Here is a 12532-nt window from a genome sequence, read left to right on the forward strand (position 1 = left end):
GGCTGCTCTCATTTCCATTTGAGAAGTAAAATATCCTTAGAGGCTGTGATGTGTTGGATGTAAGGTGTGGCTATAGTGACCAGGAGTAGGAGCCAGGTGGAGTGCCCTCAGAGTTTGTAGCTCTGCATACCAGGCTGAGCCCCTGGTGATCATTGTGCTGTCTGTCCTTCACTTCACCCCTGATACTTTTCCACCAGCTGCCAGATATTGTTGGAGCAGCATAAGGAAGGAGGAAACCTGGGATCTAATTCCATCTTCTATACTGCCTACTTGTGTGGTGTTCGGCAAATTACTGAACAGTGATCAGTAGTTTCTTATCTGTGAAAGGGTTATTCAGGGTCATCTTTTCTGACTTTAAACTTTTGTGATTTGAACAAGACCAGGGCAGCGTGTGCTCCTTTCTTAGATAAGTCATTCTGCTCCTTGCTCTGTCTTCACAGTAAGAAATGATAGTCAAATAATGTATTTTTTCCTTTTTGTTCTTTACTCAGTACTGGTGAGCAGAGGCCACAGTCATGAAATATGACAAGATAAATGAAGATAAATTCCAGTCTTTTGTTGATGTTTGTGAATCCAAATCTAATATATTAAACTAGCAGCCCGATGCATGACATTCATGCACTGGAGGTGTCCCTCAGCATGGCCTGCGCCCTCTCGCAGTCCAGGATCCCTCAGGGGATGTCCATCTGCCTGCGTAGGCCCGCTCCCCACCAACTGTGAGCCTGGCTTCTGGCTGAGCGGCGCTCCCCCTGTGGGAGTGCACTGACCACCAGGGGGCAGCACCTGCATTGACTGTCTGCCCCCTGGTGGTCAGTGTGCGTCATAGCGACCGGTTCTGCCGTTTGGTCAATTTGCATATTAGCCTTTTATTATATAGGTAGGATAGGATTGTCTTAATAGGTAGCTGCAGGGAGCTTGAGAATGCAAGAAAAAGCAGGCCTCTTTGCTTCTTTTTACCATGACACATAAAACATAGTATATCTAGGTATTTCTAAACTTATAGAAGTATTTTTTTTTTTTTTTAGTCCTATCCTCCCAGCTAACACTTGCTTTAGTGAAGGCCACATTTCTTATTAGCTTGCCTATAGCATATGAAATAAATAACAAAAAGTTCAATTGTAATGTAATATGTTTAGGCTCAGTTATCATCAATTAAAGCAGTGCCTAAAATTTAAATTGAAAACACCTTTTCACATATTTAAATAGCGTCAAAAATTTAAAATTCACTCCTTTTATAGAAATAAAACGGGAAGTTGGTACTTTGGTGACCTTCCTGCTAGGAAGTTCTGCCGCATTACTCACTAGTATGAGATCCATGAAGTGTACTTGAAAGGGAGACAGTTCAGTGGTAACATGGCAGATCTCCAGCTTTCTTTGCCAAGACTTCCTGTTTCAGTAGGGAAATGGAAAGAGTAAGAGTTAGTTGTTTCCTCTCCTCTCTCCTACTTTCCCCTCCCAGGACAATTCACTGTACACTCATATTGAAAAGTGTCTAAATTGGTTAATTTGGTTTAAATAGCTATATTCAATTGAAATGAATCTCTACAATATTTTCTTCAGTATTTACTCAAGCATTAGTTATTATAGTGATCTGATTTGTGCTTTAAAAAACTGATTAATAATTTACTTCAGCTCACTTATTTGGAAAATGAATGTTTGAATATTTTAATGTACTTTTAAATAAATAAGTGTTTATGTTATAGATACATAAAGGAACCCTATATAATAAAGAGCTAATGTGCAGATTGACCATCATGACCTCACACAAGATGGCCGCCCTCATGTGGTCAAAAGATGGCCACCACAAGATGGCTGGCAGGGGAGGGCAGTTGTGGGCGATCAGGCCAGCAGGGGAGGGCAGTTGTGGGTGACCAGGCCAGCAGGGAGGGCAGTTAAGGGTGACCGGGCTGGCAGGGGAGGACAGTTAGGGGCGACCAGGCCAGCAGGGGAAGGCAGTTGGGGGCAACTGGGCCGGCAGGGGAGGGCAGTTGGGGGCGATCAGGCTGGTAGGGGATTGGTTAGGGGGTGATCAGGCTGGCAGGCAGAAGTGGTTAGGAGCAATCAGGCAGGCAGGCAAGCGGTTGGGAGCCAGCAGTAGGGATCGGGCCTAAACGGGCAGTCGGACATCCCCCAAGAGGTTCCAGATTGGGGAGGGTGCAGGCTGGGCTGAGGGACACCCCTCTCCCCCGTGCACAAATTTCGTGCACTGGACCTCTAGTTCTTAAATAAAAAATAAATACAAAGCACCACATATTCCTTTTTCATTATTTTATAACTAGAGGCCTGGTGCACAAAATTTGTGCGCTGGAGGTGGAGGGGGTGGTGTCCCTCAGCCCGACCTGTGCCCTCTCGCAGTCCGGGACTCCTTGGGGGATGTTTGACTGCCGGTTTAGGGCCACTCCCGGTGTCGGGCTGGCAGTTGGATATCCCTCTTGCAGTCCGGGACCGCTTGCTCCTTACCATCTCCCTGCTCGCTGCTCCTTATCACTTGGCTCGCTGCTCCTTAGCGCTGCTACGGAGGCAGGAGAGGCTCCCACCACCACCGCTGTGCTCACCAGATGTGAGCCCTGCTTCTTGCTGAGCGGCATTTCTCCTGTGGGAGTGTACATTATAGTGACTGGTTATTCTGGTCATTCTACCATAATGGTTGCTTAGGCTTTTATTATATAGACTAGAGGCCCAGTGCACGAATTTGTGCACCAGTAGGGTCCCTCGGCCTGGCCTGTGGGATCGGGCTGAAACTGGCTCTCTGACCTCAGGGGTCCCAGATTGCGAGAGGGTACAGGCCAGGCCGAGGGACCCCCCCACTGGTGCATGATCGGGGCCGGGGAGGGACGCGGGAGGTTGGCCAGCCAGGGAGGGACTGTGGGAGGGCTCCAGGACATGTCCGGCCCATCTTGCTCATTCCTGATGGGTCGGACTCCAGCAGCACACTCACCTATGGGTCAGAGCATCTGCCCCCTGGGAGTCAGTGCATGTCAATAGCGACTGGTTGACTGTCTGCCCCCTGGTGGTCAGTGCACATCTTAGTAACTGGTCAGCTGGTTGACTGTCTGCACCCTTGTGGTCAGTGCATGTCATAGCGAGCTGTTGAGCGGCCTTAGCGTATCATTAGCATATGATGCTTTGATTGGTTGAACAGCCTATAGGACAATCAGACACTTAGCATATTAGGCTTTTATTATATACTAGGGGCCCGGTGCACGAAATTCGAGCACTGGGTGTGTGTGGGTGGGGGAGTGTCCCTCAGCCCAGCCTTCCCCCTCTCACATACTGGGAGCCCTCAGGCGTTGACCCCCATCACCCTCCAATCGCAGGATCGGCCCCTTGCCCAGGCCTGATGCCTCTGACAGAGGTGTCAGGCCTGGGCAGGGGACCCTCATTTCCCCCCATCACTGGTTCTGCCCCCAGCCCAGGCCTGATGCCTCTGGCCCAGGCATCAGGCCTGGGCAGGGGACCCCCAGACCCCTCCGATTGCTGGCTTTGCCCCTTGCCCAGGCCTGATGCCTCAGCCAGAAGCGTAGACCCCCATCACCCTCTGATCACCTGATCGGCCCCTTGCCCTGGCCTGACGCCTCCGCCAGAGGTGTCAGGCTTGGACAGGGGACCCCAATCTCCCCCCAATCACTGGCTCTGACCCCCGCCCAGGCCTGAGGCCCCTGGCCCAGGAATCATGCCTGGGCAGGGGACCCCCATCTCCCTCTGATCGCTTGCTCCACCCCCCGCCCAAGCCTGACGCCTCTGACCCAGGCTTCAGGCCTGGGCAAGGGGACCATCATATCCCCCCAATCCCCGGCTCAGCCCCCCGCCCAGGCCTGATGCCTCGGCCAGAGGAGTTGACCCTCATCACCCTCCGATCACCAATCACCGGATCGGCCCCTTGACCAGGCCTGAGGCCTCCGGCAGAGGTGTCAGGCCTGGGCAGGGGACCCCCAGCTCCCCGCGGTTGCAGGCTCCGCCCCTGCCCAGGCCTAATGCCTCTGGCCCAGGCGTCCGGCTCGGGCAGCAGGGACCCGCAGCTGCAGCGGCCCTGTGATCGTGGGCTCCGCTTTAGGCCCAGGCAAGGGACCCCTAGCTCCCGGGACTGCCAGCTTCGACCGTGCCCAGCTCCCATCGCTGGCTCCACCCCTACTTCCTGCTATCACTGGCCAGGGCGGCAAAGGCGCCTGATTCTCCGATCATGGCTGGGGGGCAGGGCAAAGGCGGCCCCAGGGCCGCCTTTGCCCTGCCCCCCAGCTCTTAGCTCCCCCCTGGGTTTCCAATCACTGTCAGTGGCAGGGGCTTCTTCCTGCTTTCCCTTTCGCCTCCCTGCATTGTGCCTACATATGCAAATTAACCGCCTTCTTGTTGGCAGTTAACTGCCAATCTTAGTTGGCAGTTAACTGCCAGTCATAGTTGGCAGTTAACTGCCAATCATAGTTGGCAGTTAATTTGCATATAGCCCTGATTAGCCAATGAAAAGGGTATCGTCTTACGCCAATTACCATTTTTCTCTTTTATTAGTGTAGACTAGAGGCCCGGTGCACAAAAATTTGTGCACACTCGGGGGGTAAAGAGGGGGTCCCTCAGCCAGGCCTGTGCCCTCTCGCAGTCTAGGACCCCTCGGGAGATAACGACCTGCTGGCTTAGGTCTGCTCCCGGGTGGCAGAGGCCCAATCCCTAGGTGCAGCCCCTGGTTGGGCTCAGAGCAGGGCCCATTGGGGAGTTGGGGCGCCGCCCCCTGTCATACACAGAACAGGGCGGATTGGGAGGTTGCGATGCCACCCTCAGTCATGCTCAGGGTAGGGCCGATTGGGGGTTGGGGCACTGCCCCCTGTCACACTCAAGGCAGGGTTGATGGGAAGGTTGCGGCGCCACCCCCTGTCATGCACAGAGCAGGGCCAATCAGGGGGTTGGGGCGCCTTCCCCTGTCATGAACAGAGCAGGGCAGATAGGGAGGTTGTGGCCCCGCCCCCTGTCACACACAGAGCTGCAGGGCAATCAGGGAGTTTGGGTGCTGCCCCCTGTCACACTGATCCCGGTACCAGGAGGCCTCTCAGCTCCGTTCATCCTGGTGCTGGGAGGCCTCGCGGCTCCGCTGATCCCGGTGCTGGGAGGCCTCGTGGCTCCGCTGATCCCGGTGCTGGGAGGCATATTACCCTTTTACTATATAGGATAGAGACCTGGTGCACGGGTGGGGGCTGGTTGGTTTGCCCTGAAGGGTGTCCTGGATCAGGGTGGGGGTCCCAACTGGGGGGCCTGGCCAGCCTGGGTGAGGGGCTGAGGGCTTTTTGCAGCTGGTCACACACCATTCAGGGTGGGGGTCCCCACTGGGGTGCCTGGCCAGTTTGGGTGAGGGGCTGAGGGCTGTTTTCAGGCTGGTGGGTGACTAAAGCTCCCAACTGCTCCTTTTTTCCTTTTTTTTTTTTTTTTTTTTAATTCTGGGCCAGCTTTAGCTCTGGCTCCAGCTCTGAGGCCTCTGCTGCTGAAAGCAGGTATCTGGTTTGTTTTGGTTCTATTATCGAAACACTGTATCAACTCCAGCTCTGAGATCCCGGCGGGCTGCAAGCAGTTTTCTGGGGTTTTGTTTTGCTTCTATATTTGTAACAATGTTTCAAACTGCAAGTTCAGAGGCCGGCAAAGTAGGCGGGGAACGTTGGAGTCCTCCGTCACTGAAGCAAGCAAGCCTCATGTTAATTTCAAGCTGCCTGGCTGCCTGCCGCCATCTTGGCTGGCAGTTAATTTGCATATCTCGCTGATTAGCCAATGGGAAGGGTAGTGGATGTACGCTAATTACCATGTTTCTCTTTTGTTAGATAGGAGGATATACAAAGCTTGTTTCATGGACTAGGCATGAGATTTTTGTTGTTGGTTCACTTTTTTGTTTTTAATCACAGTTTTGGGTTCATTTGTATGTTTTATATTAGGAATATTGACCAGGGAGTCAGGAGATACAGGTTCTTATTCTTAGCACTGCCATGAATTAATTGTATAACTTTAGGCTTTGATTTCTTCATGTATAAGTGACAGGAGATTAGGCTTTAAAGATCTTTATGATCCTAAATAGTTGTAAATTATAAATTGTGAATTTCTGTCGTTTGTTTTTGGAAAAATGTAGATTTAAAAATGTTTTTATTGATTTCAGAGAGAGGAAGGGAGAAGGAGAGAGATAGAAGCATCAATGATGAGAGAGAATCATTGATTTACTGCTTCCAGCACGCTTCCTACTGGGGATGGAGCCCCAAACCCGGGCATTTCTATGATCTCCTGGTGCATGGGTCGAATCTCAACCACTGAGTCACACCAGCTGGGTTGGAAGAATGCATATTTAAAAAAGCTGCTGAAATGACCATTTTGTGGAGTTATCTCCTGCTTGTATGTTTTCAACTGTGGCACTATCCTTTGCTCTGGTAATCCTCCTGATAAAACCTTGACTATCCTACTTTTCTGGTTATGGTCTTGTTCATTGTACTTGTTTTAGTTACCCTTTTTGTTTTGAATTTCTTCACATTCTTAAAATGCAAAGACTAGAGATGGATCTACCAACTACACATGCCTCTTCATGCTGAGTCTAATTCTTATATGGAATTTTTTTCCCTCAAGGGAGATAGAATTATCTTCCGAATTAAAATCCTTTACCCTTTCTGCTCTGTTTTTTTGGGGGGAATGGAGGAAGGGATAGTGTGATATTCTGAACACAGCATTGGGCATCAGAATTAGAGCACTGGTTCAAACCACTTCCTAGGTTGACATTGTATTCTTAGACCAGTCATTTAACCTCTCTAAGCCCCAGTTTCTCTTGCTTAAGATACATGTCCTGCTTCCTGTACCAGGAGGCTGTGAGGATCAAGTAATGTAATAGATCAGAGAGTGTTTTCTAAAATATAAAGATTTGTATTCTTGTAGTTGTTTCTATCCTAGTGTAATATGCATTCTAAATCAATAAAGTCAGTATGTATTGAGCACCTATGATGAAGAGAATCTGGAGTTTATAAATCAGGTTGGGGATTTATATAGTAAAGTGCCAGAAGAAAGGTATAACTAAACCTCTATGAAAGTTCGGATAGATTATTTAACATTAGCATTATATTTCTTACATTTATTTTGTAGGCTATTTTGTGTTTTAAAAGTTATTCTTGGACCTAGGCAGGCTTACTCCATATTATGCCAGCACCATTTGATGACAGAAAAATGTGAATGGTAGAAAAAAATCAAGGAAATAGTCTTCCAGTATTTGAAACCTCTTACCTGATTCAGTCAAGAAGTTGCTCACATCAGTGAGGAACGAGTGAAGTTCTGAAACAGCGTTTCGCTTTCCTCTTTCTTATTAATGTAAACAAAATACCAGCCAAAATCAAGTGGTACTGGCATAATAATGGAATAAGCCTGTGTTTTAAAAATAATTTATCAACCATTTCTTTTTTATTGTTTATTTATTTTGATTTCTCAGGAACATTCTATTTCTACAAAAATAAATGTCGTGTGTGTGTGTTTAACTCTCCCAGCCTTATTCTCCTATCTACTGTGTTTTCTCCCTATTTTATTTTTTGAAATAACTCCAGCTCTGCTTATCTATCTTGGTGTTACTTGCTAATTTAATGGATTTACTTTCATTTCCATCTTGTGGTTCATTGGTAAAGATTATTAGGTAAATTTTGATCCAGTATTTACCCTCTCAAGGTGCTTAAAATATCCTTCAAGAGTAGCTTTGAAACTTCATGTTGAACTCTCTAACCATGTATGCTCATCCAAAAATGTTTCTAGTTTATTACGGAGAATCAAATAGGATCAAAATCAGAAACCTTTTCTTCTGAAGCACAGACTGCACTTACGGCTTACTTTCATCCTTTAGGCCTGTCAGTCCATCATAGAAGGAAATTACTTTATAGAACTTCCAAACTTCATGGAATTAGAGACACTTGATTGAGGGTTTGACTTTAGTGCCTTTCTAACTGGCAGAGTTAAGTTTATCCATCTCCAATTATTAGTCATTCTCCCTGCCCCCCGCCTTTTTTTTTAAAGATTAGACACAAATATTTACCCTTCCCTCAGGTTTTCAGGAACTTCCTATGGTCTTTATGTATTCTTAAACCCAGGTAATCTGGCTATAGCAGTAAAGTGATTTGCATTGTATGAAATTATGTTATCTTGATGTAGAAAGGAAACTAAATCTTAACCTTTTCCTCAGTATTCAGTTAAATATAAAATGGTTATGTAGGAAGGGTATTTAATTTTAGGTTTATAAATTATTTTTATTTTAACAGAACTTCTAACATTCATAGGCTAGACAGTGAAATTTCTACATATGTATTTGCAGGAAAACATGTACTTTAGTGGAAGAATACTTGTTAGCACAGTGCCTTACCTAGATAAGGCACTCATCTACTGGTACTGGTCGAATGAGTGAATGCACTTTAACCTGGTGTTAATCTGAAATATGCTGTTATTCCTTCCCTTTTCTTTGTATTAAGGCTAGTGGCTCCTCCTTAATTACAAATAATTTTTCGACTGTATCATTCTTATTTCATTGATATATTTACGGTTTGATAGATAACATTCACATTTTTCAGAGAGGAAATATATACATTTGCTTGCTAGGCGCTAAGTAGAAGAAAAAGATTCTTTTATGTATCTATAGATAAGGTAGATATCAGATATAGAAGCAATTTATATAAAACATATTGAGGTCATACTGACATTATAATTTACCATTTTTTATTGTTTAAAATATTACAAATAGTAGGAGGGTTGGGGGGTTGCGTTAAGAGATCAACTGAAGGACTTGTATGCATGCATATAAGAATTTACCTTTCTTTGTTTCCCCATTTCTTTTTAAAAATATTTTTATATGTTTTTATTGATTTTAGAGAGAGTAAGGGAAAGGGAGAGATAGATACATCAGTGCTGAAAGAAGATCATTGATCGGTGCCTCCTGCATACTGGGGATGGAGCCCACAATCTGGGCATGTGCCCTGATCAGGAATCAAACTATGATCTCCTGGTTCATAGATCCACATTCAACTTCTGAGCCACACCAGCGGGCTGTTTCCTCACTTCTTACTATAATTTGTATAATATTTTAACATTAAAAAATATCTGATTATTATAAAAACTAGAAAACAGTGAAAAACATTAATAAAAAAAATCCTTAAGTTCTACCTCCTAGCCATATTATCTTTTTGTTGTTTTTCTAAATATACTTGTTTAACTGTTAGCCATATTAGTAGTTTTCAGTATTTCATATCTTAAATACCATCTATATATTAAAGAACCAAAGTGCCACAGCAGTAGAAGCAGCCCACATTTTATAAGGACATTTATATTTTTATACAAATTACTAGAGGCCCGGTGCACGAAATTCATGCACGGGGGGAGGGAGGGAGTTCCCTCAGCCCAGCCTGCACCCTCTCCAATCCGGGACCCCTCTTGGGGATCGGGCCTAAACTGGCAGTCAGACATCCCTCTCACAATCCAGGACCGCTGGCTCCTAATTGCTCATCTGCTTGCCTGCCTGATCGCCCATAACTGCCTCTATCTGCCGACCTGATCACCCCTAACTGCACACCCCCCTCCCGCTGGCCTGATCACCCCTCACTCCCCCCCCCCCCCCCCACCGGCCTGGTTGCCCCATGCAGCCTGCTGCTCAGTCGTTTGGTCGTTCCTCACTAACCCCCCTGCTGGCCTTGTCGCCCCACTCAGCCTGTTAGGTCGTCCTTTCGGTTTCGGATGTGACGGCCCCTGGCTCTTTATATATATAGATGTTAGTGCCTTAACAATTGTTAAAAAAAAAACCCACTTCATATGTAATGCAGATTACTTTTTTTTAAATATATATTTTATTGATTTTTTCAGAGAGGAAGGGAAAGGGATAGAGAGTTAGAGAGAAGCATCGATCAGCTGCCTCCTGCACACTCCCTACTGGGGATGTGCCTGCAACCGAGGTACATGCCCTTGACCGGAATCGAACCTGGGACCCTTGAGTCTGCAGGCTGATGCTCTATCCACTGAGCCAAACCGGTCAGGGCATGCAGATTACTTTTGAGCACTCCTGGTGACACTTGACCCACTAGTTGAGTATCACTGGGTAGAACAGTCAAAATTAATGAGCAAGTTTGAAAATCTCCTTATGGGCCTTAGATCTTGTTAAACTAGTTTGGATTGCTTTCATATTTGTACTAGTGTTGGTGCAGATCCCTTTTGATTTGAATTGAGTTTGCAATTATAATTTTTTTAAATTCATCTGAAAGAATTAAGTCCAAGAATATTTTTTTAATTCTATGTCGTTTAGTACATAAGATAATTCGTAAGGATTCTCTTCCCCAGTTCCCAAACACATGTTGGTTTTCCATGATTACTTCATTATCCTTTCATTTGGTCAGTGATGACATCTTAGTCAATTCTACTTCCAAAATAACATTTTACTCTACCTCTTCAACCCTGAAGTTATTGCCTATTTCAGGTTTTAATTTCTTTTCAGTGTATTGTAGAAGCTACCTGACTACCTGTATTCTTTTCCTTTCCTCTTGTTATATAATGCTGTAGTATTTTCTTCCCATTTCTTCCTTCTCTCCTTTTATTGCAATTTTCAATAATTTATTTTAGGAAGACTTAAATATACATATACACAGAAAGTGAACTTTATTATATGGAAATAACCACTGTAATCATTATGGTGTCTAGTCTTATAGTTGTTTGTTTTCTGTGTGTATATATATAATTTTTAAATTGGGTTAATGTGGGTATTCTTTAACTTTTTTAAAAAACTTAATATTTTGTGAACATTTATCCATGTCTGTCTTAATTTTTTTCTATATTATAGATTTACTAAAGGCCCGATGCACCAAATTCGTGCAAGAGTAGGCCTTCCTTCCCCCAACTGCTGGCACCGGCTTCCCTCTGGCACCCGGGACCTGGGCTTCCCTCGCAGCCCTGGCTTTGTCCGGTCTAATTAGCACATTACACTTTTATTATTAGAATATATGCCTTCTTCCTGGACATTTAGTTCTTTAGGCCCTTCTTCCCTCCTTCCTATCCATCCATCCATTCTTTCTGCTATTATAACCAGTATTACAATATCCTTGTAACTAAATTATTTGGACAATTTCATGGTTATTTCTGAGGATACTAGAGCAATGATTCTAAAACATAGCTCTGATTTTATCATTTCAGTTATACATACTTCATCTCTTTGTTGTGACCACCCTGAGCTTTTCATCCTAAAAACTCTTGGTCTATCCTGTGCTAGCCTTTTTGACTTTATCACTTATTCTTTTTTTAATATATATTTTTATTGATTTCCGAGAGGACGGGAGAGGAAGCGAGAGAGAGAGAGAAACATCAATGATAAGAGAGAATCATTGATCCGCTGCCTCCTGCATACCCCCCCATGGGGATCAAGCCTGCAACCCAGGCATGTGCCCTGTTGGAGATCTAACTGTGTCCTCCTGGATTCACAGGTTGACGCTCAACCACTCAGCCACCACAGCTGGGCTACCTCTTATTCTTTTCCCACACTCTACAGCTAACCAGACCTTTACTTGTGGTTTCTAAAATGTCTTACTCATGGATGTCTGTTTGCTCTCTTTTCTTATCCACCTGGTAAATATTTCTTCAGTTTTCTAGCCTAAACTTTCGTGTGAAGTTTTGGATCTCCCTTGGCAGTGTGAGGTGGTTCCTGCTTTGCATCCTGTAAACTCTTCTGTTGGAATGCCAATAGAATAGTTGCAAAATTTTAGAAATTTAATCTCCTTTGCTAGGCTGTGAGCTCCTCAGTAGAAGGGATGTTGTTCTAATAACCTCTTTCTTTCTAGCACCTAATTCAGAGTAGGTGCTTAATAAATGTTTGAGTAAATCTGAGGTCTGGGGAAAAGCAAATTTCTAACAATGGAGTAATAAAATTAAATATATTTTTAATTCACTCCAAAATGCTATGAGGAAAAAATTACTTGATTGAAATATATTTATGGAGAATATAGGAAGCATAGTATTTGTTCAAAATAAATGCGTAATAAGTGATTAAGAATGTATAACTGAAGAATTTATGATTGCATTTAATGTTGACACTAGTTTTATCAACATTTAGAGATTTGAGTGAAATGAATACTTTTGCTTACATTTCTATGTAAGCAAGAATATTTAAGTATTGTGTATTGACAGATAGAGGTACAGTGTTTAAAATTTGAGTAATGTAACAGTATCATTATGGCTTTAATTTTTGTAACCGAATATATTTAAGAAAAATTAGATTAATTAAAGTATGTTAGAACCACAAACAAAAATCATTGGAAAGGTGGGATGTTTGGAGTTTTAAAAGACTAAAACCATATTGCTATAGAAAATATTCATTGGCAACATAATTAAAGAATCCTGAATTGGAGGATAAATAATTGATCTGTTCTAGTAGTCATCTCTTTATGTCCTTGTTTTGAGATTTTGAATTAATTATTCAAAATGATGGATACTTTCTTTTGTTCTTTAGGCTGAAAGTTTCCAAATTCTTTCTCATTGTCTATTTAAATGTTAGGCATTTTAAGTATTTTGTAATTTTTTTTTG

The 12532-nt window shown here is 44.2% G+C and overlaps 1 protein-coding gene across 3 annotated transcripts in view; it reads left to right on the forward strand.

Annotated features, from left to right (window-relative positions):
* Nucleotides 1-12532, forward strand: part of VPS13C (vacuolar protein sorting 13 homolog C) — a 196589-nt gene that overhangs the window by 6416 nt on the left and 177641 nt on the right. The window lies entirely within an intron of this gene.

This window comes from Myotis daubentonii, chromosome 1 (genome assembly GCF_963259705.1).
Source record: "Myotis daubentonii chromosome 1, mMyoDau2.1, whole genome shotgun sequence".
NCBI lineage: Eukaryota > Metazoa > Chordata > Mammalia > Chiroptera > Vespertilionidae > Myotis > Myotis daubentonii.